The sequence below is a fragment of the Lygodium microphyllum genome, chromosome 1 (assembly GCF_053477565.2).
Source record: "Lygodium microphyllum isolate KBCC chromosome 1, Lygodium_microphyllum_v1.1.10, whole genome shotgun sequence".
Taxonomy (NCBI): Eukaryota; Viridiplantae; Streptophyta; class Polypodiopsida; order Schizaeales; family Lygodiaceae; genus Lygodium; species Lygodium microphyllum.
In genome coordinates, this window is record NC_141135.1 from 47,973,844 (window position 1) to 47,996,064 (window position 22,221).

Genomic DNA, 22,221 nt, shown 5'->3' on the forward strand with positions numbered 1-22,221 from the left:
TCAATTGTGGCAAGGCACTCCTTCAAACTTTAGGGCTACCTCAGACATTTTGGGAAGAAGCACTTCAAACAACTTGCTATCTGCACACGCTACCTAACAAGGCATTGCCCAATGCCACACCTTATGAATGGTGGTTTCATGTCAAACCAAACGTCTCCCACCTCTAAATTTTTGGAGCCACATGCTATTCTCTCATTCTTGATGAAAATCGAAGCAAGCTGTCATCACAAGTAGACACTCGGGTAAGTTACTATGTATAAAAATGTGCATCACGTGAGCTCAAAAGAAGGGAATATTAAAAAGATAGTCTTATAGATATACATTCACAGAATGAAAAAAATTAAAATGCATAATTTTATTCATAAAAGGAGTATATATATTCCATATCTGTATTTATTACATAAGGGTATTATTAATTCATAAAACTAGTCAGGATTTTCTTACCAAAAAGGGGTCTCGAATAATGCCTTCCACTTACGTGGTGATGGAGTTGTCATTTGTAGACAATAGAACTACTTAGATGTCATGGGAGCCAAGAGTTATAGGTAGGGACCATTGAAGCTCTTGGAATGTTTGTGGAGGTTGCATAAGCGAGGTATCTAAAAGCCTTAGGTATGGACATGTTCAATGGCATGAGTATTGTAGATGTGTAGCCAAATGGTAACCACATGAGACCACATGCTCTTCAACATCTCCAATGTTGATTTGACATGTGTATGAGATGATTCCTAAGAGTTGCACCACCTGTAAGTCCATTAATTCAGCTGAGAATGCGATTGAACGTGGAGGACAATAGCGAGGTGACAACCATGTGTAGGTAGAGTTGATAGTGGATGCAGAGCTTGATGTGCTAGACTGATGAGAGAGAAACCACAATCAAAGGAGAGAGAGACAATTCAATGCTCTACAAACTTCAATGTTTGGAGAGTCAATAGGGTAAACCCACTAGCTGAGGTTATTTTGTGGGGTTAAAGTTTGGACACATGCATGTCAATGGCCACTTTTGCAACTTGCATAGGTCAATTGACCTACATGCGTCTTGGCCCTAATACCCTAAAATGAGATTGAAACACACATATTTTCATGCTCCTCTCTCTCTCTCAAACACGAGTGTGTGCATGTGTACACACACACACACACACACACACACACACTCTCTCTCTCTCTCTCTCTCTCTCTCTCTCTCTCTCTCTCTCTCCCAAAGTCAGCATGACATCTCTATCACTCTCCCACTAAACATGCACCAAGCTGCCTAAAGTTTCAAACCTCTAAAAATAATGAAGATTCAAGTTGCAAATGAATCCTCCAAAGGATGTCTTGGAAACTGGGCAACTTAAGGGATGAGAGTTTTGAAAAACTTGAAAAGGCCTATCTTAGATAGGCCTTCTATTTTTATAATAGCTTTATTTCCTAATATTTTAGTCTATTTTGGGTCTAAAGCCAAGCGAAGGGTTTTCTTATGGTGCATTCAAAGAATAACACTAGTGCCTGGGTAATGACATTTTCTACACTCACTCTCTAGAAGCCGAAGTCGCTTCCTTGAGTTTTTGTCCTTAGCTAATCTCTAGATAATAATATTGAAAAAATAATGAAGATATTGAAGAAACAATCATATGATGAGCCACTATTTGCCTAGTTTCAAAGATGGGACTAGCAATGGCTCTTTTTATTTCAACCACCTACATGAAGCATTCAATTCACATCATACATAATAAGCTTACTTATTATTGGGGGTAGCTATTTATGAACCAAACAAATTGTGAGGTTAGATACATATTATCATGGAAAGTATCTGTTGAGAGTGAAAAAGGATTGAATGTTTGACTGATTTTTGTTGTTTTTGAGGTATGAATGATTGATTTTTGATGGATTTAGAGTGATTTATGGTTGATAAAGGAAGTATTTGAGAGTGTTTTGGATTATATTGATTATGTTTTGGAAGTTCATGATGATTCTTAGTAGAGATATGAAGCTCTGTGATGTTTTGATAGGCTCTATTGAGGTTTTGATTGGTTCTGTATACCTTCTATATAGCTTCTATTTTGTTCTGATTTTTGTCTGTATGAAGCATGGATTGATGATTGATGAAGATTGAGATCTTTTGTATACCTTCTATATAACTTCTGTTCTACTCTGATTTTCTTCTGTATGAAGCATGGATTGATGATTGATGAAGATTGAGATCTTTTGGAAGCCTATTGAATAGTTTTTGATAGTTTGGAAATGGTTTTAGTATGAGTTATGAGGTTTTTATGACCTTCTGTAAACCTCAGTCAACCTTCTGTAGAGTCTCTGTCTCTGCTTTGTCTCTACTTTGTCTTTGCTCTGTAACTATATAAGGTTTTGTTATACTAAGTTGTATGCAACGGTAGGGTTGAATTCGTATAAGTTTTACTCGTCTAAGATGATAAGGTTATCACCTTACCTCACCTGAAGTGATAACTTCTACACACATAAAATGATAGGGCTATCGCCTTATTTCACATAAAATGATAGCTTTTTAACCAGTTTAGTGCATGAATAGTCATTTGAAATTCACGTTTCGCAGTCAGGGTTAAAAGAAACACATGAAATGTTAACTTCTGTTCATAAGTTACACTCGCATCATTGGAAAATAAAACCCTATACTTCCATCGACGCAAGCCACATGTGATCCGGTGCATTAGAAATAATTACTCATTTCCAGGATTAAAGGGTGATAAAAGTTGTTTAGGGGACAACTATACTAAAACGCACAACATGCATGATGGTTGGAAACTCCTGCATAGAACCGCACTAGGGGAATTGGAAGGATCGCATGCATCTAAACCGCATCTTGAAAGCTTAAAAGAGGATTCATGTGTTGCCATGTGTGTTAACTGAGCTTGGCTGGATTTAGAGATTATAAGACCCTTGGTTGGGTTGCGAATAAGGCATATCCATTGCCTTGACAGACCAACTAGTGCTTGAGTTAGGGACTAGCATATCCTAAGGAAATATAAGATAACTTACCAAGACCATTTTCCCTTGTTGAAATTATTTGGATTTCACCAAGTCGCGGAAAGACCCAAGTTCGGTTGCTAGGCATTCGAGAAAAAGGAGTCACACCTTAGCAGTGGGTCACACAAACGACCTCCAAAATGTTCATTGTACTTAGACACAGTATTTGATTTCTTTGCTCAAAGGAACTAATTCAAGGAAAACACTTAAATGCTTTAGGTTGAAAGCCTAGAGGGAGAGGTAGGAACAGTTACCTCCGACTGTCTGCCTGGCCCTATCCAAGGGGGTTGATAGCCGCGTCGGGTATATGGACCTAACCCACTGCAAGAGGTCTCTCCGTGGGTACTGCTTGGAGCGGGAGGATGCTTGGGTGCTGGGGGAGGCTCTGGCTGTAAATCCCTTGCCTCCGGATCTCGTATAAGAGGCCCACATGACTGAAGATGGGATCTCGAGGCCCGTCTACTAGTCTACGGACGGAACTTGGAACATCGATCTTATAGATTGCTGGAATGGCCTTCAGCATGATGTTGAATGTAACCCGAAATTTTGATAAATAAAGAACAGATGCTTGAGGAGAAGGAACTTGCTTGACATTGTTTTTGTGTCAGTGCCTAAGTTATGTGAAGGAACTCGTGATTAATTTGTTTAATTAAGGGAGCTAATTTTGCATGTCAAAACATAATGTGTTAGGTAATTAGATAACTAAAGCAAACTGAGAAAAGTGCGGTGGACGTGACTCAGGTTCGTCCTACGGAAGGGTGTCCCAGTTAGTTGGGAACTTTTCTTAAATGATGAGATAATAAGTCAATGAGGACTGAGAGTCTTGCCAGTAGGAAAGGAACCCTGACCTCAGGTCGATCCCAAGTGGGAATGGCTGGACTCTTCCACTCGGGGCAGACTTGGGAAGACCTAGATCACAAACCCTGTGTCATTCCTTGCGGGTGCCAGGCGGAGCCTTCTAGACCCTCCTCCCGATGGGATGCTAAGACGTGTTTGGACAAATGGGCATGTTATAGTTGGTATCAGAGCAAACCAACAGAATATAATATTTACAAAGGAACTTAATGGAGGAAGGAAAATAGAGCAATGTTTGCTGTTGAGAATATTTCCTTACTTATGGGTGCTTGGCTGCAAAGTCGCGGAACAAATTCTTGGTGCTCCAGGTTATGTTTATGACTGCAATGCATGCTTCCGATTATCGACAGAGGCTAGGCATGATGAATATTCTAGACTGCATCTACAATCCTTCACCCCGGTACGTGGAATAGAGATGGATGGGAGAATCAGGAATATATTACATAGCAGCCCACCGACTTGCATATCTTCAAACCAACTTGAAGAGAATCAAGTGAATGGAGGATTTAAAGATCGTGAAGCTGTTCATCTTTGTCGAAGCTCACGCAAACGCATCCGTGCATGTTGGCGGTCGGCAAGTCAAGAAGAACAAATATATGTATGAAGAAGTGACTCAGGTGATCCCTGCCGACAGAATCAAGGTGTTGGGATGTTATGAGAAAAACGGGTATCAAAGGAAGGGATATCCCAAGCTTCCTATGACTTATCAATTCCTGAAAATCCATAACCCCTCTCCATATTATTACTCAATCCCCGTAGTCGAATGTAACACAATCCTATTTTTCCTAAACTGATGTGCCAATCAACTTCTTCTACTTTCCCAAAATAAATGTACCCAAAAGGGCTATGGCCTCATGAATGAATATGATTTTTTACTATCTGTCATGGCTGTAAATGTTGGCAAAGGAGTTAAGTGATTAGGTCACTTGGCTAAAAGCTGTGCTAGTCATATTAATGTAATGTGAGAAACTTTTGGTAAGTTTTTTTTAACGTAAAGAATCTTATTACCCAGGCGCAATCCCAAGTGTAGATTCCAAGTTCGATCCCTGCACTAAGTACGGCTGTGATTCAAGAGAAGAAGTTCCTTCTCAAACAAATCAAGCCACCTGAATTCGATGGTAAGGGAAGAACTGTTCAAACTGACACCGAGGTCTGGATCGAGTCCATGGAGGACTATTTTGAGGCAACAGGAACTGCACCTGCTAACCAAGCTATGCTTGCCAAACTTAAGCTTGCAGGCAAAGCAAGACTTTGGTGGAAACAGTGGTGCAGAGACCAAGGGATCTTGGAAGGGACAGTCACTTGGGAGAAGCTTAAAGAAGCTGTGCGAGGGAGGTATCTGCCACCTTCCTACCGCACACAGAAGATGAACAAATTCTATGAATTGAAGCAGCTTGGACTATCCCTTGATGCATATTATTCAAAGTTCATCTCTCTCTTAAAGTACGTGCCACAAATGGATATGACACAACAGGTGTCAAAGTTTTGTGCTGGGTTAAATCCAGCCATAAACACCCTCTTGGAATCAATGCGCCCAACGGACCTACAAGATGCACTCATTCGAGCTGCACCAATAATACAGGAGGTGCGGACCAAACCAAGGAACAACATGACTTGGTCTTATAGGGATTAGAACAAGGGAATGTATAGGCCTTAGGCTAAGAGAGCGCAAGGCCAAAATCAGGGACAAATGAAGAAAGCTAGGACCAATGTTGTCAACAACTTTGTTCCTACACAAGGTAATGGCCGCAATCTCCATTGCTTCCATTGCAATGAGCCTGGACACTTCAAGAGGCAGTGCCCAAATCTTAATAGAGGACAACGCCAAGGGCCATTCCAAGGAGCCGCCCATGGACAAGGAGCCACTGTCATGGCCAGAGGGAGAACCTCCAGTGTTGCCAATAAGGGTTTGGGTGATGAAGAAGATCCATCCATGGATGCTGACATTGAAAGGGAAACGATTCATGCCACTCTTCATAAGAAGGGTCCGAATCGCCAATTCTCGATGATCCAAACTCCATCAGATTATGAAGGTAAAAGCTTCAAAACCCTAATCAATTAAGGAAGTACACATTCCTTCATTTCACCGATCTGTGCAGAAAGACTAGGGATAGCCACAATAGATGCACCTACTTTACTTGTGGAATTGGCAAATGGTCGTGAGGTCTCTTGTACCAGGCAAACTGCTAAGGTGAAATTCCTACTGGGTGGAAAGTCGACTTTGGTGAGATTTAGGGTAATGAACCTAGGTGTCCACAAATGTTTGCTCGGGATGGATTGGCTAATACCCAATGATGCCCACGTCCACTGTGGAAAGGGCCAAGTCTCCTTCCAAAATTCTGAAGGGGATCTAGTTACAACTCAAGGAGAGGCTGGTAAGCCAAAATTCAGCTAGCAAAAGCAACACGGATAATAAAAGGAATTAGAAAGGGTCTACCTGTCTATCTAGAATCTAGGGAACAACCCTCCTGGTTAAAGGAATACGCAGATGTATTTCCTAAGGAGCTGACAGAACTTCCTCCTCAAAGGGAAGTCAATCATGAAATCAAGCTGGCGCCAGGAGCAGCACCAATCACAAAGAGACCATATAGGATGTCCATCCCGGAAGCAATTGAACTGAAGGAGCAACTCAAGCAACTGTTAGACCAAGGCTACATCCGTCCTAGCAGTTTGCCATGGGGAGCTCCAGTGCTATTCCAAAAGAAGAAATATGGAATGCTTCGGCTATGCATTGACTATAGAGGGTTGAATCAATCAACCATTAAAAACAAATATCCCATTCCAAGAATAGATGAACTTCTTGACCATCTTCAAGGTGCGAAGATCTTCTCTAAGATAGATCTCAGGTCTGGATATTATCAGATAAGGATCAAGGAAGAAGATATTCCGAAGACTGCATTCAGCACAAGGTATGGACACTTTGAATTCCTAGTCATGTCATTCGGACTGACAAATGCTCCTGCTACCTTCAATAGGTTAATGCAAGATATCTTTAGGCCTTATCTTGATGACTTCGTACTTGTCTTCTTTGACGATACCCTAGTCTACTCTAAGCAGGAAAAAGATCATGAACCCCAGCTTTGTATTGTTCTTGAAATAATGAGAGCACACAAGCTTTATGCCAAGAAGAAGAAGTGTGCATTTTTCAAACGACAGATTGAATATCTGGGATTCATTGTATCAGCGCAAGGAATTTCAGTGGATCCGGCCAAGGTCAGAGACGTTCTGGAATGGCCAACACCAACTTTTGTCAAAGAAATACGTAGTTTTCTTGGATTGACGGGATGGCATAGGATCTTTATCAAAAACTATGCTTTGGATTGCAGTGCCTCTGACTGATCTATTAAAGAAGCAAGTAGCAATTGTATGGTCACCTACTAAATAGGCCAGCTTTGACAAACTAAAGCAAAGCTTGCTATCGGTACCCATCCTGAAACTTCTTGATCTTAGTAAGGAGTTTGAAGTGGTAACTGATGCAAGCGCACTTGCCTTAGGATGTGTGCTTATACAAGAAGGTCACCCTGTAGCATACTCTTCAAGGAAACTAAAGAGCCATGAAAGGAATTATGCTACCCACGATCTGGACTTGTTGGCTGTCATCCATGATCTCAAACTTTGGAGACACTACTTTCTGGGTAACAAATTTGCCTTAGTGAGATGGACCACAAGAGTCTTAAATGGATCTTCACCCAGAATGAGCTCAATATGAGGCAACGTCAATGGATTGAAGTGCTGGAAGAATATGATTTTGAAATCAAATACCGGCTTGGAAAGGAGAATGTAGTTGCCGATGCACTCAGTCATCGCAAGGCATTTCTGAATTCTCTGATTTTGCAAGACCCATCAACAGCAAGATCTCTAGCCACAAAGGTATCAATGCCAAACAACCCAATTCTTGAGCTAGCTAGAGAAGAGGCATGTCATGACCTAGTTTATCAGAAATTGCTAAGGGAGATCCCCATCAAAGATCAAGAACTGAAGCTAAAAATGAAGTATCATGAATTCTCTGTCAATAGTGGTCTTGTCTACTTTAGGACAAGGTTATGTATCCCTACAAGCTAATCTCTCAAGTAGAAGATACTTTGGGAAGCCCATGACTCCCCTTTCTCAGGATAGCCTAGCTATGCCAAGACCCTTAATGTGGCCAGGAAGAGCTATTATTGGGATAGGCTCAAAGATGACGTTCTCAAATATGTCACGGAATGTTTGTCTTGCCAATGCATTAAGGCAGAACATGTCAAAACGCGAGGGAAATTGCAACCACTTGAGATTCCCCAAATGAAATGGGAATTTATTAGCATAGACTTTGTTGTTGGCCTACCCCAAGTTTAGGGAGGATACAACTCTATTATGGTTCTAGTAGATATGCTCACCAAGGTTGCATATCTTATCCCTGTCAAGACAAACTATAAAGCCTCAGACATTGCAAGATTATTCATCAAGGAGATATTCAAACTGCATGGGTTACCCAGAAGAATCATTAGCAATTGTTACTCTCTCTTCACATCACACTTCTAGAGGGCTATCTTCGAGGCCATTGGGACTCAACTCTATTTCAGCACAACTTACCATCCGCAAACCGATGGTCAAATGGAACGAGTCAACCAAGTCATTGAAGATATGCTTAGGGCACATTGCTGTCGTGAACCCAAAAAGTGGATTCAATATTTGCCACTGGTTGAGTTTGCCTACAATGCTTCTTACCAACAAAGCATTCAGATGACCCCTTTCCAAGCATTGTATGGGCACGATTGTCATACTCCTTTGAGCTTCTCAGATCCAACCTTGAGGGTCGAAGCTTCAAAGTAGATGCTAGAAGACATGGATGACCAAATCAAATCAATAAGACAAGACATCCAAGCCGCTAAGGACAGACAGAAGGCTTACGGGGACTTGAAAAGGCAAGACAAAACCTTCGTTGAAGGTGATATGTTCTTCATCCGCGTACGCCCTAAAAAGAGTTCACTGTCCTTGGGAGAATACAAGAAGCTAAGTCCAAGGTATTGCGGACCTTATAAGATCACTAAGTGCCTAGGACCCAATGCTTACAGACTATAGTTGCCCACAACCCTAAAAGTTCATAATGTATTCCACATTAGCCTATTGAAAAAGTATCTACCTAATCCAAATAATGTACTTGATGATCAACAAGTTGTAATGCCTAGCCAAGGAGTCCTTGAGCTACGGCCTGATAGAGTCCTAGATGCCAGGGAAAGGCATTTGAGGTCAAGGACCTTGAGAGAATACCTCGTCCCCAGTGGAAAGATTATCCCAAAGAGGATGCCACCTGGATGGACGAAGATACTCTCAACCAACACTACCCCTAGGTTCTCTCGAGATGAGGACATCTTGATTCCTCTAAGGGGGAGAGAATGTAAGGGGCATAGGAACCTCCCCATTAATATAAAAGTAAAAGGGATTTTATTTTTCTTCTTTCAACTCAAATTTTTTTTTATTCCTCCTCTCTCCCCACCAACTGCAGTCAAGGAAGGAGAGAGGGAGTGGGAGTGGTAGGGAAAGCATGCACCCTCCAGGTGGAGGGTGGCCGTGCTAGCTAATCCCTCCCCTCCCCTATATAAGGGGAGGGCTCCTCCCCTCCCCAGATAGGGCTACGCCATCGCCTTCCTGCTGCACAATGCCACCCTGGGCCTCATCCGCACGCCATTCCCCCCCTCGCAAGAACTCCAGGCATCGCCACCTCCCTGCAGCCTTTGAATGGGTTCCCCCCCTAGTGTGACTATCTGCATCAACGATAGCTTTGCCGGGATGCTCTGCCACCCAGTCCACGTGCCCTTTCCCCCCCTGAGTCAGAGTGCAATGGTAGTTCTGCGCGCTGCGCCGCCGCCCAGTTCTCCCCCCACATGACATTTTCTCCCCCCCCCTCCCCCCCCGGTCAACTCCGCGCAGGCCATTCAGAGGCCTTTGGTCTTGGTCAAACCCCAGGTGACATTTTCTCCCCCCCCCCCCCCCCCCGCCATCAACTCTGCGCAGGCCATTCAGAGGCCTTTGGTCCTAGTCAAACCCCCTAGCCAACTAGCATCACGAGTCCTTTTCTCCGGCCCTTCAAAAAAAAATTTAAAAAATTAAATGAACACCTTGTTGGACCATGAAGGTAAATAGTGGAGAGAGGGGATAAGAAGAGAAGGGAAAGAGAGAGAGAAGAGAAAGAAGGAGGGAGAGAGAGAAGAGGAGGATTGGGAGAGAGAAGGGAAGGGAGGAGGAGAGAGGAAGAAGGAGAAGGAGAGGATAAGAATAAGGAGGATTGAGAGGGAGAGGGGAAGGGGAAGGGGAAGGGAGGAGGAGAGAGAGAGAAGGAGAAGGAGAGGATAAGGAGGGAGAGAAAGAAGAGAGGTGAAAGAGAGAAGGGAAGAGGGAGAGAAGAAGGAGGAAGTGAAAAGAAGAGTAAGAGAAGGAAGGAGAGAGATAAGAAGGGAGGAGAGAGAGAGAAGAGAAAGAAGGAAAGAGGGAGAGAAGAAGGAGGAGGTGAAAAGAAGGAGTAAGAGAATAGAAGGGAGAGAGAGAAGATAAAGAAGCTGAGAGAGAGAAGGGAAGAGGGAGAGAAGAAGAAGGAGGTAGAAGAGTAAGAAGGAGGGAGAGAGAGAAGAGAAGGAGGAGTGAAGGAGAAGGAGGGAGGAAAAGAAGGTAGAGGAAGAGCAAGAAAAAGGAGAGAAGGAGGAGAGGAGAAGAAGAAGGGAAAGGAGAGAGGTAGAGGGAAGAGGGAGAAGTGGTAGGGAAAGGATAAAGAGGAAGGAGTCACCCAAACCACTCTCCTGGCAACGAACCACAGTTGGCGGTCTTCCAAATCAATCATGTCTAACCGAAGCCGTTAGGGTCCAGACTGCCCAATCTCTGCAAGGAAATGGCTCCCAAAAAGAAAGTCGCGGGAAGCATAGGCACTCAAGCCACCAGAAATTCTGGAGGGACGAGCAGAACAACCAATGTAATGCACACGAATCAAGCCCAGGTTCAATCATTAAAAAAATTCATTTAGGACTTACTTCTTGTGGATGGGATAATGTCGTGCATAAGATTTTGTTATACTCTGTTGTATGCAACTGTAGGGTTGAATTCGTATAAGTTTTACTCGTCTAAGACGATAAGGTTATCACCTTACCTCACCTGAAGTGATAACTTCTACACACATAAAATGATAGGGCTATCGCCTTATTTCACATAAAATGATAGCTTTTTAACCAGTTCAGTGCATGAATAGTCATTTGGAATTCACGTTTCGCAGTCAGGGTTAAAAGAAACACATGAAATGTTAACTTCTGTTTATAAGTTACACTCGCATAATTGGAAAAAAAAACCCTAGACATCCATAGATGCAAGTCACATGTGATCCGGTGCATTAGAAATAATTACTCATTGCTAGGATTAAAGGGTGATAAAAGCTGTTTAGGGGGCAACTATACTAAAACGCACAACGTGCATGATGGTTGGAAACTCCTGCATAGAACCGCACTCGGGGAATTGGAAGGATCGCATGCATCTAAATTGAAAGTTTAAATGAGGATTCATGTGTTGCCATGTGTGTTAACTGAGCTTGGCTGGATTTAGAGATTATAAGACCCTTGGTTGGGTTGCGAATAAGGCATATCCATTGCCTCAACAGACCAACTAGTGCTTGAGTTAGGGACTAGGATACCCTAAGGAAGTATAAGACAACTTACCAATACCATTTTCCCTTGTTGAAATTATTGGGATATCACCAAGTCGCGGAAAGACGCAAGTTCGGTTGCTAGGCATCCAAGAAAAAGGAGTCACACCTTAGCAGTGGGTCGCACAAACGATCTCCAAAATGTTCATGCTTGTACTTAGACATAGTATTTGATTTCTTTGCTCAAAGGAACTAATTTAGGAAAAACACTTAAATGCTTTAGGTTGAAATCCTAGAGGGAGAGGCAAGAACAGTTACCTCCGACTGTCTGCCTGGCCCTATCCAAGGGGGTTGATAGCCTGCCAGGTATATGGACCTAACCCGCCGCGAGAGGTCTCTCCATGGGTACTGCTTGGAATGGGAGGACGCTTGGGTGCTAAGGGAGGCTATGGCTGTAAATCCCTTGCCTCTGGATCTTGTACAAGAGACTAACATGACTCGATATGGGATCTCGAGGCCCATGTGCTAGTCTACGAGCGGAACTTGGAACAACAATCTTATAGATTGTTGGAATGGCCTTCGGCATGATGTTGAATGTAACCCGGAATTTTGATAAATAAAGAATAGATGCTTGAGAAGAAGGAACTTGCTTGACATTTTTTTTGTGTCAGTGCCTAAGTTACGTGAAGGAACTCGTGATTAATTTGTTTAATTAAGGGAGCTGATTTTGCATGTCAAAACGTAATGTGTTAGGTAATTAGATAACTAAAGAAAACTGAGGAAAGTGCGGTGGATGTGACTCAGGTCCGTCCTACGAAAGGGTGGTCCCGGTTAGTTGGGAACTTTTCTCAAATGATGAGATGATAAGTCAATGTGGACCTAGAGTCTTGCCGGTAGGAAAGGAACCTGACCTCAGGTCAATCCCAAGTGGGAATGGCTGGACTCTTTTGCTCGGGGCAGACTCGGGAAGACCTAGATTGCAAACCTTGTGTCATTCCCTGCGAGTGCTAGGCGGAGCCTTCTAGATCCTCCTCTCGATGGGTTGCTAAGATGTGTTTGGACAAATGGGCACATTACACTTCTACCTTGCTTTCATTGTGAATGTGATGGTATTGAGGTGAATAAGAAAAGGAAAAAGTGAAGTGACTTAGGGAGACATATCTAACCATGGGCTAGCTGAGCTCTAGGTATGTTGTGCCCATGCCCTCAATGGGCCTTGTTGAGCAAGTGTAATGAAATTGGAAGAAGGGATAGGTGTTGGGGTAAAGACCAATGGAAAATAGCCACGTAATAGAATCCTTGTACATGTACATACTGTTTAGTCATCTATAAGTGAAGATAATAAAGAATAAGGGTACCATTCATTTTGTACCTACATAATTGTCTTGTATTATTCTCTCTCTATCAATCCTCTTGCACTCCATAGCTTCTATTGCTCATCCCATCATTGCTCCCTCTCAACTTGTATCCAAGTGGTTTTTGGTATTCATGGGAGCTCATTCTTGAAGTGAGAAGTGAAAGGAGTGAAGCTTTGTTGTGAAGGTTGAGGATTCAAGATTTTTCTTTGATATTGATACTTATTGCTTGCACATTGATAGAGGTACTATTCTCATCATCGTGATCTAGATCTAAGTGAAGCTTGTGTGTTTGAGCCATTAAGGCTTGATTTGGGATGGAAATAACTCATTTTGGCATTGATTTGGACAACCATTAGTGGTTGAGATTGAATAAAATGGCTTGGCTTTGGGGATGCTCAAGAAGAGATCTTGGTACATGATTTTGATGTTTGTAAGCATAGGGCTTGGTTAAGCAAGGGAGCAACTTGACTCTTAGAAGTAAGGGATCTACTTATTTGCAAGCAAAGGGTTTAAGTAGAGGTGTCAAGCTAGAGCCTTAAGCATGCTTGTGTCTGTATAACACAGCAAAGAAAGAGAGAAAGATTTGATGATTTGTGGAGATCACGATGTGTATGGACTATGTTGTTAACCGAGATGCACGAAGAGGCTATTTATGCAAAAAATAACCTATGTCAATGTATTTTTCTCATTCAATATTTTTGTACCATTTTTTTCCCTTTTTTAATTTTTTGGAGGCATTGTTTTATCAAAAAATTCTTTTTGTAAGATTCAAACATGAGTTGATATTGATTGTTTTGCACTCGAAGGCTCATAGATTACTCTTTGCTTCAAATTGCATACATATTTTGATGGATTTGTCATCTTAAATGATCTTCCACATTGGTTTATACTCACTTTGGAGTGATTATTTGAGTTGAAATTGATTTATGATGGTAGTTTTATACTCAAAAGAGATAGTGAAATATTAGGGACATCATGGAGAAAATTCATACGCCTTTGGGAGTGCTAAAATATCATTTTTGCACCAGTTTTATGCTAGTTTAATATTTGCATAGCCATTTCTTGGCTTCGTGAGCACTCTGTTTACATTTTGCATTATTGTCATTGGGGATATAAAGTTATTGTCACTACCAAATGGTTCTTGTTTTGTCTCACACAATGTATAGCCTGTTCTAAACTTGACAAAAATTTGAATCAATATAGAATAGCTTGATGATTGTGATTATAGAGTAATCATTGTGATTATGTATGGAAGATTTACAAGGAATCTCTTCTTGTGGCCAAAGGGCCAAAATTTGTACTTTGTATCCTTTGCATGTTTTTGGTGTTAAAGATTATGTTGTACCTATCACTGAGTAACCGTTTGTTTCCTTATGGCATCTTCATTTAGGGCATATGTTAGTCACTAGAATGAAAGCTTTATGCCATTTGAACTATCTTCATTTTTTCATTTTTTTCTAAGCTTGGTTGTGAGCATTGTCTCTTTAAAAAGTAAACAAAAATGTCACATAAGCAAGGTAGTGAAAGTAGAAAATCAAAATGCCTTGATTTGGTTCATAGTGATTTGTGTGGGCCAGTATCCATGATTTTTTTGGGTAGAGCATTGTATTTTTTCACTTTTATAGATGATTCAACAATGAAGGTTTGGTATTATCCTCTTCACAAGAAAAGTGATGTATTGGATGTATTTCAAAAGTTCTTAGGACATGTAGAGAATGAGTTAAGCAAGAATCTTAAGCATGTGAGGATTGATAATGGTGAAGAGTACACCTCACATGTCTTTATGAACTTTTACGCAAGTCGTGGTATCAAGGAGACTTGACAAGTCTTAAGAATCCTACTCAAAATGATGTGGGTGGAAAGATAAACATGGCCATTTAGAAAAGGGTTTGTAGTAGCTCTCTCACTAATAGATTTTAAGTTGAAGTTATAAAGACAATGGTACATTTGATCAATAGGTCTTCTAACAAGCCATTGGATGGCAAGATACTAGAGGAGTTATGATCTGGCAAGAGACCTTGTTATGATCACTTGTGTATTTTTGGTTATGAGGCATTTATGTATATATGTAGGAATAAGCAAAGTAAGCTTGATCCTAAGTCCAAGAAATGCATTTTACTTGGCTACAAAGAATCAAGTGAAATGGGCTATTACTTGTGGGATCCTAAATCTAGAAGGATAGTAGAGCCATGATGCAATTTTTAATGGATAAGATGCATAAGCAGTCTATCAAAATGGTTGAGACCTCTAGGATAGTATTTTAGGAGGAAGAGAAAGCACTAGTACACGAGCAAATTGTATGGCCTATTCCACATGATGCAGTAGTTGGATATCCTACTACTATGAAGATGAGAGTGCTACAAGATGGTGGACAACCTCATGTCTTAAATGATAGATAGATGGATGTTGAATGCTGAAATGAACTTTTTTTTGGTTAATTTTTGTTGTTTTTATGGGATGAATGGTTTGGAAGTGGTTTGAGATTGCTTTAGATAGGGTGGAATGGTTTTGATAAGCTCATGGTGTTTTTCAATAAATATATGAGGCTTTGTGATGTCCTGTTAGGTTCTATTTGCTTCTAATAGCTTCTGTTTTGTTCTATTTTTCTTCTGTATGGAAGGATGGGGTAATGATTGATGAAGTTTGAGATTTTTTCCTCATTGAATGGTTTTAATTGGTTTTAGTTGAGCTGGATACTTTCTGTTGAGCTTCTATAGATCCTATGTTTCTATTCTATTGTATTCTATATGCCTCTATAAGTGTTCTATGGAATGTATGTGTGACTTTGGGAAAGTTTTCTAGCCTTGGAAAGAGGTGAATGAAAGTTCAAAAGAGCTCAAGGAAGTGAAATAAGTAGCTATTAAAGACTTAAGAGAAGACTGGAGTAAAGTGATAGTATTGAGCTGTGAAGAGTCACCAAAGTGGCTCTGGTGACCTTTCATATTAGACACACCTCTTGGGAGGGGTATTCACGACCAAAGAAGGAGTATTGTGAGTGATTATTGAGTGTTTTGGTGAGGAGATGATGTACTATTGAGAGAGAGAGTCAATTCTATGCCAAACAATGTATCTAGCTATGAGAGATTGTGAGAGAAAGCTATGAAGACTCTGAATGGTCATTCTCTCTATGGAAATCTTCCATGTATCCTCCTGAATGGTTAGTGGAGGTTCACAAAAATAAGAAACAAAAGAGCTAGAATTTGTTCATGGATGCTCAACAGCAGGATATGTGGGACGCATGGTGCACTAACAATCTCCTATTTGTCCAATTAGCAACCCACTGAAAGCTAGTAGAGAGAGTATTCTTTACAACATACACTATTGAAAACATCAGAAGCTTGCATTACTATGATGATGGCACTACAAGGATGCTCAAAAGAATGAGTTTGGACACTTTCAGAACGGAATATCTTCCCCTCTGTAATGGATTGAAAGCTGAATTCAGAGACATTGAAAAGAAGAAAGTAAAAGAAATATTTGCCAGAGAGCCCTCCAGAGGGCTGAAGCCCCCTCTAATTCTATTCTAATTGAGTACCGAACAACTGAGTGGAGCTAATTTTCTTATGAATGATGCAATAAAAAGGCAAGTACTAGAACGAGTCTAGAGGTACATGAGAAGAGAGAAGACAAAAATCAAAACCGAGAATGAACTAGGAGCAAAAGCCTCCTTTGATGTCCTAGCATCACTCTTTACAGAAGTCTCCATGGCAACTCAAGGTCCCCTTCCTAGTTAGATCCATCATAGACATATTGATGACAAGCTAGCGAATGTAGTCCCATTGCCCATCTTTAAGGGAGAGTACAATGAAGACCTTGACCTTCATGTAGCAGAGATTATGGTAGCGTGTGTGGCTAATAATGCCAGAAACCCTGAGCATTGGTTAGCAATATTCCCCACCACTTTCAAAGGCATGGCATTTTAGTGGTATGAGAGACAAGCATCAGGAACTTTTGGCACTTGGGATGACCTGAAGTTGGACTTTCTCACTAAATTTAGGCATGAAGTCTTTGAAGAGTAGATGTAAAAGGAGGTCATGAATCCAAGTCAACGGGTGGAAGCTTATGCCTCTAGAATGGAATCCATACTGAAAAGATGAACCAACCATCGTTTGGATGAAGGCATCTAGAAGGGAGTTTTTTCTTAGAGGCCTACAAGAAAAAGTTCACAAGTTTGTGGAATTGAGAAGACCAAGCAACCTCCCAGTTGCAGTGAAAGGTGCAAGACTGTATGATGAAGTTAAAGCAAGGCTATCAATGACCTCAGGAAGAGGAGTCCTACCTCCTCCCATGCCAGGAATGGCATACCTGCCAAATGTAGTCCCAAGGACTATTCCCTACCCCTACCCTAAGATGCAAACAGTGCCACAGTACAATGCACTAAATTCACAGTGGGCCACAGACAACAATGCCTCAAATAGTGGTTCAACCACAACAACAGTGGCCTTAGACAGTTTCCCCAATGGCAACTCAACAACAGTAGAATCCTACCAACTAGAATCAACAATCCCTTGTCTCACCAGGAGCTCTGAATCAGAACCAGTATTGCAGTGATCACAGAAGTGTCCCAAAACCCTACTGCATGTTGATAAATATGTCATATCCTATGGTTGTATGTATCTAAAGTACAACCATATGTAAAGTGTCTTTAAGTTTGGGGTATCTATCTTTTGAGGATACCATTTTTGTGGGTGTGGACTGTGAGAAATAGAGAAGAATAATGGAGGAGAAGAAGACATTGAACTCCTGACTTCCCATCTGATTGGCCTCACGAACTCTCTCCACTTCGGTTTTGTCACTGCAAGTACTCTAGAAGGTGAAAATTTGAAGGACTACCTATCCAAATCAGTTGCAAGTATCAAGAAAGAGCTTATGGATGTGATTATATAATAGTTACAAAAGCTGAAGATGAATACTGCGAATATATCTACTCCTACGTGAGAGGTGGGAGAGATGTGATGTGTTCTAATACATGGTGTGGAAAGTTCCATCAAGTGGGAAATTTATCCACTGAATGTACATGAAAACCAACCATTCTTGGAGCCTTCTATTTGTACTATTTGAGGAAGAACCATACAGAGGATATCTGCTCTCTGAAGGAGATGCACGATGGAAGAAAGAAAGATGAAGAAGCAAGATTCAACTTGTTGGAATCCAAGATGACCACCCTAGATATCAAACCAAAGCTTAGGGAGTTTGGTCCTAATTTTGGCCGAAGGAGGTTTCCCTCTTAGAGACAAAGGATGACAGTCTCGTGGTGGCCAAAGATCAGAGGTGGAGTGTTACAGATGTGGAGAAAAGGGTCATATCTCATCGAATTGTCCAAACCCTAGAAGGTCCATGGACTACAAGCCCTTATGCAATCAATGCAAAGGAGAAGACCACGCTACAAAAGACTATCCGAGTCCAACTCTTGTGAAAGCTACTCTTGATACCCAATAGAAGACCTAAGAACCTGCTTCTAATTTGGTGGAGTTGGAAGTTTTTGCAATAACGTGTACAAAGAAAGGAGAACTTGTAGTTTCAAAAGAGAATGTTTCCTCTACCAAGACTGTGAAGTTCAATCTTCCTAAGGAGAAATAGAATGGTGTAGCACAGAACAATGTAGTACAGAGCACTACAGAGCCATAGAGAGTCACAGAGACAGTTACAGAGATAGGACCAGAGGTTCAGGAGATAGAGGATGCCAAAGTACCTCCTCAAGGAGAAGAAGCATAGATGTTGCTACTCCTAGAAGAAAAATGGAAGATAAAACTGGGTGTGGTCACATTCCCTAGCCAATTAGAGAAGCTTATGGATCCTATCAAAGAATATGACTTGGTCAAAGACCTAGACACTTTTTAACCAAACCTAACATTTCGACAGTTGCTAATGTTGTCTCCTAGTTGTCAAAAGATATTCAAAAGCATACTAATAAGAAGATGAGGCTTATGGGTTTCTCTCTCTGCAAGAACCAAGTACAACAAAGCCCCAAATCTTGTGAAGGAAGTGGATGTAGCTAACACCTTCCTAGATCCGGGAACCCCAGAGATTGGCATATGGATTGAAGGATGCTTTATTATAGATGCATTGATTGATGGAGACTCATCAATAAACATAATGACCGATGTGATAATGAAGGATCTATGCTTGCAAGGAATGCAACCTATGCAGTGGCTTATCAGACTAGCAGACCAAAGAAGAATCAAGTCTTTGGGTATTCTCCCATACGTGAAAACAACCCTCGCAGGAAGAGATTATTGGTTGAAATATTTGGTGGTCAAACCAAATTTCTATGGGACCTCATACCCTCTATTGTTGGGAAGACCTTGGATCTTTGAAGTAAGAGCAAGGGTTGATTGGTTCAAAGGAACCCTAACCCTAGGTAGAGGACCCAACAAGGTGGTGTTGAAGTTGTATGGATCATAAAAAGGCAATAGATCCACCTCCATCAAAGTGTTAACAGACTCCTCCAACGAAGTAACAGATGGTACATCAGGAGATGAAGAAGTTGTCAAACAGATCTTTCCCAAGAAAACAGAGGCACAGTCCCTGACAATGGGCACTGTAAGCCAACTGTCAAAGAAAGCAAAGTCTTTGTCAATGGGTAAATACCTTGTACCTAAACCTGAATTGAATTTTGAAGTTATCTCTAATAGCAAGATAGAAGAATGGGTGTACTATTCTCCCTATTACATGGCTGTAGGAGAGACAAAGATAGAGACAGAAGCAAAAGAAAAGGACATAACAGAGAGTCTATTCTCCTTTGATAGAGCCCCCACAGAGGCAGAAATAGAATATGAAGAGGACAAAAATAATGGTGTAGAAGAAGAGTATGAAAGTGACCTAGAAGAGGCTACCCTCCTCGCAGAAGGCAGAGATGAGAAAGAAGTTCCAGAAGTTCCCGAAGCCTCAAATATCAAAGATCCAATGATGTTTGATAGAATGACTATGGTACCCTTTGGACTGATTAATGAGTCATGTTATATGTGAAACCTCTATAAGCAATGGATTAAGAAGAATAAGTCCTCGTTCAATAGTGGTTCTTGCCACCCTAATCCACCCCTCTTATGAGAAGATGATGATGATGCACCTTGCAAACAACCCCCAATTCGACAACTCAAACAAAATGCAGAAGATTCATGTTATGTGGCATTCTTGGATGCATCCTTAGAAGACGAGTCCTTGAGCCAAGAAGTAACTCATTCCCAAACCAAACCTGAAGCTTCCCAAGGAGCGCACTAAGTCTCTACCAAAAGAGGAAATCAGTTCCAGTGAATCATCAAAAGAGGAGATTACTCCCTTGAAGGATTCGGATCTATACCTAGAAGTAGTCCATGGGACATTCATCCATGAAGTGGAAGGAGAAAAGAAATTAACGTTCATGGATGATGAGGGTATTGAACGTCATGTGAAGGCGGGTATAAATCTTTCGGACGAAGAACTATCCATCCTGCATGATCTACTGAAGGAGAACTTGGACATGTTTCCATGGTCGTACAAAGGTCTTAAGGGGATTGATCCCATAGTATGTCAACATCACATCAACCTAGAGCCACATGCCAAGCCAGTGAGACAAAGACAGACGTGCATGAATCCAAATTACTATACCCTAGTGAAGGCCAAATTACTAAAGCTTCTTGAAGCTGAGTTTATCCACCCAGTGGCTAATAGTGAATGGGTTTTGCCCATTGTGGTAATACCCAAGAAGAATGGAAAGCTATGAATATGTGTGGACTTTCAAAAGTTTAATTTCAAGACGAAGAAGGATCATTTCCCTATCCCTTTCACATACCAACTGTTGGACATAGTGGCAAGCCATGAGCTTTATTTCCTCTTGGATGGATTCAACGGATATAACCAAGTACAAATCGCAAAATAAGATCGATCCAAAACAACCTTCACAACAAAATGGGGAACCTATTCTTATAGAGTGATGCCATTTGGGCTCTATAGTAATGCCCCTACTACATTCCAATGAGTGATGATGGCTGTATTCCAAAACCATCTGCATGATTTCATTGAGGTGCACCTAGATGACTTTTGTGTCTATAACCTAATCCGTGAGCATTGGGTACACTTAGAGCAGTGCTTTCATAGATGTCGAGAGTATGCATTAGGAGAAATATGGACTCTGTTTTTTTCCCCTTAAGGAGTGAATAAAGAAATATAGGCCTAACCAATGAGAGAGCTGAGATTCCAGAATCATGTAACATGAATCTTCTACCCATATCTTGCCCCAAATCTTCCCTCAGCAATAAAATAAGGGGAAATTTGGAGAATAAAATATTGACACTTCCTGGAAGTTTGTGACTCAAATTTTCATTTTCTTATTTTTTTATGTTTGACTTTTCATTTCTCCCCTTTTCAATTTCCCCGTCTTCCTTAGGTGGAACTCAAATTTATCATATCTCTTTCCTTGCTTCTTCTTTCCTAACGAAATCTTACAGCCTCATTGTTGCTTGCCCTATCTCTAACCCTATGAAATTTCATTTCCTCTACACAAACACAGAGTGAGTTTCACATGTTTTATGAGAGCAGAGCTTATTCTACCAAAGCCCTAAAACTTTCGTCACAAAACTTTACAACTATATTGTTTTCTTCCATGGATGTTCTATGGTAAAGTTTTATCTCATTTGGACAAAACTTGTGCAAGCTATGTGCATTCTCTGACATGTAATTTCTTTTGTTTTGGTACTCTAGGAATCTCTTATAGTCAAGAACAATAATCTTTTGAGCACTCAACTTCTTCTTCAAAATCTTACAATTTCTTTACAAAGTTACAGGTATGTTGTCTTGTTTTTTTGCTGCTCCATGGTTAAATTTTATCTCGTTTGGACAAAATGTATGCAAGCTATATGCATACTGATTTTTTCTTTGTTTTTTTACTCCCAGAGTTTTGGAGAACAACAATTTTTTTTAAAAAAAACTTCTTCAACATCTTTGGGCTTCTTTGCAAAGAGAGCCACAGGTATATTGCCACTTTTTTCTATTGCTCCATGGTAAAGTTTCAACTCATTTGGACAAAGCCTATGTTAGTTATATGTATGCTTTGACTCGATATTTCTTTTTTTTTTGTACTCTAGGAATTTGTTAGTGAAGGAACAATGGTCTTGTTATAAGTCAACTTCTTGTTTAACATCTCTAGGCTTCTTTGTGAAAAGAATTGCAGGTACAATGTTTTTTTTAAATTGCTCCATTTAAATTTCATTTCATTTGGAGAGAACATTTGTAAATTATACACATGCTGATAGGTAACTTTTCTATTTGGTTATCATAGATGTCTTCACGGAGGAAAAACATCAGTAACATACTTGGAGTTGAGGTCTTTAATAGGAAAGATAGTGGTGGTAATTGGATTTGTGATAAGTACTATAAGTTGGATTGGATTTTGATGCACCTAAGTACTCGAGGCAGTTTCAAGGTCAAGCGTAAGGATGTTACAAACCCTAG